The sequence below is a fragment of the Myotis brandtii genome, unplaced genomic scaffold (assembly GCF_000412655.1).
Source record: "Myotis brandtii unplaced genomic scaffold, ASM41265v1 scaffold1229, whole genome shotgun sequence".
Classification (NCBI taxonomy): domain Eukaryota; kingdom Metazoa; phylum Chordata; class Mammalia; order Chiroptera; family Vespertilionidae; genus Myotis; species Myotis brandtii.
Window position 1 is genome coordinate 408,267 of NW_005354286.1, and position 5,761 is coordinate 414,027.

Sequence of the window (5,761 nt, forward strand, 5' to 3'; positions counted from 1 at the left end):
ACACATGTCATAGGTTCGCCATCACTGTCCTAGGTTAACCATGTTGACCATTATTTGAGCCTTTCAATTACTTTGGCTCAAGAAACAGCAACACTGAAAAACAAACAAAAATAAAACAAGCTCAAGTTTCTCAGATGTTGATGTAAAAAAAAAAAAAGAATACAAAAGCATTCACTTTAAAATGGAGCAGAGAGACCATGACTGAGTAACTTAAGCCTCAAGCCTTTGGGGTGTTAAAACAGGGCAAAATAACATTTGGCCAGAGCCTAAAGCGACATTGTGCCTAAAGAACTGTTTGCAAAGATAACAAGAAAGCAGATATTGTGACTACCAGACTGACAGAAGACTACAGACTGAAAATGAAAAACATTCTTTAGAATTAACATCACTATGTTAGCCTTCCTACACCAATAGAAATGCCTTCCTTCTATTGATATAATTGGCCCCTTCCCTTTCTCGTACCCCTTACTTTTGTCTCCTAATCAGAACACTATTTGGATTTCTGCCTGAATCAGTGTGTCCTGAATAGCTACTCTTTTTTGATCTCAAATAAGCGCTTGTTGCTTTTCACTTTGGCCTTTATTTTTAGGTTAAAACTGATACAGGTGTAAACATGTTGATTTCTGTCTTTTCTCTTGATCAGAAAAACCTCCTCCTAATCAGACAAACTAACCAGGTATTTAAACAGGTTTTAGGAACAACGAGTTTCTCCTCCTGTCAATCTACCACATAATTAAAAATAAATGATCCATAGCAAAGATGGAAAACTAACAGTTCCAAGAGTTTAAAGGTAAACTGCTTGTCAACTGTTTGAAAGTTGAATTAATGAGTTACCACCTCTGCACCTCATGCTAAAACTGTTCCAGAACAAGTCCAGAGAAATTTAGTGACTAGACCAACATTCAGAGCTGGCTCAAAAGTTCTACTCAAGGAGGTGAGTTCGATAAATCAGGCTCTACTTATAAAATGGATGCCAGGCAGCCACAGACAGGAGGAGCTTTGTAAAAACAAGGAAAGATGTCTATGACACGTTACTAAGTTACAAAATAAATTTATAGCCCAGGCAGTGTGACTCTGTTGGCTGAGTGTCGTCCCATGCACCAAGAGGTCGCCAGTTTAATTCCCGGTCAGGGCACATAGCCAGGTTGTGAACTAGATCCCCAGGTGGGGGTTTGCAGGAGGCAGCCAAACAATGTTTCTCTCCCTCTCCCTTCCTCTCTCTCTCCCCCCAAAAAAATCAATAAAAGCATATTAAAACATAAATTTATAAAACAGCATAATATGATCTTGCTTTTATTTGTGTAAATATGTGCTAATATGTAGAAAAATGTTGTAGTAATATATGCTAAACTGTTAACAGGAATTTCTCCTTAGAGACTGGATGACAAGAAGATTTTATTTTGTTATACATTTATATAATTTTTAACTTTTTACAGTTACTCATTGAATAAATAAAAAAATTAGTGTATTATGCTAAGTGAAATAAGCTCGTCAGAGAAAGGTAAGTATCACATGATCTCACTCATATGTGGAATCTAATGAACAAAATAAACTGATGAACAAAATAGATCCAAAGACATAGAAGCATAGAACAGACTGTCCAACCTCAGAGGGAAGGGTGAGTGGGTCGGAGGAGATCAACCAAAGACCTTGTATGCAAATATATATAACCCATGGACACAGACAATAGGGTGGTGAAGGCCTGGGGTCGGAGGTGGAGGGTTGAGCCAGAAGAGTTCAGTGGGGGGAGAGGGGGCACAGAAGGGACATAAGTAATACTTTCAACAATAAAGATTAAGAAAATATTTTTAAAAATATTTTTTAAGTTCTTCTGGTTAGAACAAACAATCTCACTGGCAAAGTTTAAAGAAAAGTTCAGTGTAAAAGTTTACCTTGCTTCTCATTATTTAGAAGTTTTGGGATGTTTTTGTCAGAAATATATTGAAGGAACCTAACTCTTATTTGTATCAATTAGCCTAGGGTTAATTTGGTTTCATCATAACATTGTTTTGTTTTAAAGTCTCAGTTTCCAAGAATCTATTGACATGGTAAGTGAGAACTTATACTCAGAATGGTTCCTTATTTCTTTTCTTACAAATAAATTACAGAGGTAGAGCTTTGCTGCTTTTAAAAACATATTATTTGACCCAGCAATCCCTCTCCTGGGTATCTACCCGAAAAACTCGAAATCATGTATCCGCAAAGATATATGCACCCCTATGTTCACTGCAGCATTATTCACAGCCAAGACATGGAAACAACCTAAGTGTCCCACAATAGAGGACTGGATCAAGATGTGCTACATGTACACAATGGAGTCCTACTCAGCCAAAAGAAGGGATGAAATAGCACCATTTGCCACAGCATGGATAGACCTTGAGAACATTGTGCTGAGTGAACTATGTCAGTCAGGGAAAACCTAAGAACTATATGATTTCACTCATATGTGGGATATAAAACTGAAATTGGTGAACACAAACAGCAGTGTGGTGACTGCCAGAGGGAAGGCGTTGGGGGAAGAAGGGCCCCTAATGTAAGGTGACAGGAGGAGATCTGACTTTGGGTGGTGGGCACACTTTGGTGCAAGATACAGATCTTGTAACACAGAAACCCACACCTGAAACCTATTTGTTCATGTTGACCAGTGTCACCCCAACCAGTTTAATAAATAAATATTACAAATAAGTAAATAAAAATGTATTCTTTAAAAAGGATCTATTTCCTGAAATCACAACAAAGGTCGATACTGTTCAGAACACAGTTCTGGTGGACCAGAGTATCAGCTAACGGTGAGAGGTACATTGCCCGAGTGGCCTCAGAGTTTAAGGAGTCGTGGACGAGACCCCTTAATCAGGACATTTTCACCCTCATCCGGAAAGCCATTGACCCAGCCTTGCGATTATCAGAGGCAGCTGGGAACCAGGAAATAAGTATCTCATCATTGTTGTCTTCATCCTTATCGAGCCTGGAAGCAGCTAAACCAGGCGTCAGAAAGCCAGGGCTCAGGAGTGGGGGGTGGAGTGATGAATCACCCTACAAAAGCGTTATTTCCGTTGGCATCGAGGTGTGGTGGAGACACCTGAGGCGGGCGGGACCCACAGAGGTTCAGCCATGCTGTCTCCTTGCTGTGAGACCTGCCGAAAGCGCCTTCACTTCCCAGAGCCTCAGCGTCTTCCACTTAGAACGAGGCCGGGAAAACCTCCGGGAGGAAGGCTGTGAGGATGAGGGACACGTGGAAGGCCCAGCAAGGACGAGCACTGAGGGCTGACCCAGGATCTGCAGCCCCACCAGCTGCCCTTCTCACAGTAGTTCTGTGTCGCTGGCCAGTGTGACCAACCTTTCTGGTTTGCCTGGGACTGAGGGGTTTCCTAGAAGGTGACGAGTGTCAGTGCTAAAATCAGGAGAGTCACAGGCAAACCAGAACAATTGGCCACCCTACCTGAGACTCAAAGGAATGTCAAAGAGCAAAGAGTAAACTCCAAGGTGTACAAGAGCTGATTTCTAAGGCGCCCCAGGCTCTCAGCATGGGTGGGGGTAGGACAGCCAGCTGGGTAAGCTGAGGGTGGACAAAGCCATTCCTCCCTTGACACTGGCTCTGAACACACCTCCCAGGGGTCAGCACTCCCACTGCCAGCCCATCTTGGTGGGGACCTCCCACTCGTTACGGAACCTAGCCTGCACTCGCCACACTTCCTCCACCGCCTGCTGAGTATTATTACCCCGTTTTACTGAGGACAACTCCAGTCCGCAAGAGTTTGGGAAGAGGCGAGACCCTCATTTAAGCGGAGGCTGGAAGAATAAGATGTGAAAAGCATGGGAAAGGGAGGAAGCACAATTCCAGCGGGGAGAACAGTGTACCCACCCCAGGGAGCCATGGCAGATCCTCAGGTTTGGGGCCTGGTGACTAAGAAGTGCAGGTTGGCTGTAGTGTGAGGAACTGACAGGCTTGGGATCACCAGCAGGAGTTCTCCCTGGGGCAGGGAGGACACGGCGATGTTTGAATAGAGGAATGTGGATCTGAACTTGGCTCCCAGAAGGGCAAGCTGGCAGCAGAGTTCGTTATCATGTACACACATCACCCTCATTGCACCAATGTGCTTGTCCTGTGCACCTTCAGGAGAACCCCTGGCTGGAGCCCAAACCGTTGGGAACAGCCGGGTGTGGCCTTTCCTGGGCCTGCCCTGGGGAGCAGATAGGGAGCAGCAGGAAGCGCACCTGTGCACAGTAGGCCGTGAGATTTTGCTTGGAGAACTCGTTTCCCATTCAGCTCAGAAACCCAGCGCCTGGCACAGGGCCTGGCACTTTGAGGTGCTCACAATATACTCGTATGAATCCTTGTGGGACATTTGGCCTCGTGCAAAATGTCCACAGAGACACTTGGTCCACACCAAAAGCTGCTTGATATTTGATCCTGTACCAAAAGGTCCATGGAGACATTTCGTCTGTAGTTAATATAAATCCTGCTGTTCTGCAAGATTGGAACCCTGACCCATATATCTAACCCCATGTACCATGACCAGCTAGGCTACCGAGGTGAGAAGGGTTATGATTGGCAACACAGCCACAACAGAATTATTGGAGCAATAAAACATAATAGTATTTTCCATTATAAATCTTATAAACCAAACGTAGAAATAAACATTATGGGTCCTTTGAACCCAGGGACATTTTCTAAATGTGGACATTTTTGACAGGACCAAATGCTGGATAATTGTATGAATGAATGAATGAATGAATGAATGAATATTACGTATGTCCTGCCTGTCAAACTGCTGCCAATTTGGAGAGATCCGGGAGGATCTATTTTGAGCTGAAGGAGTGAGTAATGGTTCTGGCTGAGGGAGGTGCTGGCAAGACCCCTCTCCCAGCCTCACGTCTGCTGAGAGTTAAATAGCTAGGAGTGGAATTGGCACAGTTTTACAAAACTAAAATATCCATGTCCCTGCCTCATTCCTGGCGTTCTTAAACGAGCTTGGAATTCTGGAAACACAGCTGTGTGTAGGAGGCCTGCACAGCAACCCCAAATAATGGCCCTTGGGTTTAAATGCCATGAATAGAGCTGATGGCTGACACTTGCACATATTTTACAGGGTACCTATCCCTCCAATTAGCTCAGGTATTTAATTCCCCACCCCCACCAGTGCCTGATTACCCAGAGACCAGAGCTCAGCTCATCTTCAAGGGAGCTCCCCCACGATCTTGCTGTTTAATGGCCTCGGAAAGTCACACAGATGTCAGCCAAACCCAAACAACATGGACAGAGGCAGTTTTAGACAGAGGCTGGCAGGCTGCTCCCCTCATCAGGTTCCTATATTTGTAGGCCAACCAGAAAAATCACTCCACAGTAGCAACAGCCACCATTCCCACGGGTAGCACCTGCTGGGTACCAGATGTCACACACTATTATCACAGCCCAGTGAAACCCGGCCGGGGAAGTTGAATGACTTGCTATCAGACTGGTAAAGATGAAGCAGTTGGATAACATTGTGTGGTCAGGAGTGTGCAGAAGTTATACTTCAAACATGACTGTGGGGATTGTAAATGGGTGTGACCTAATTAGAGGGCAATATGATGAAATCTAGAGAATTATTTAAATAGCACTTACCTCTTGACCCAGAGGAACTTATCCTACTAGTAATAAGGGCATATAGATGCAGAGATAGAAGTGAGTATTGTCACTGAAGCATGGTAGTCAATTATAGTAAAAGGCTGGGACAATCCGGTTCACTGGTGAAGGAAAACTGTTGGACACTAGCTACCT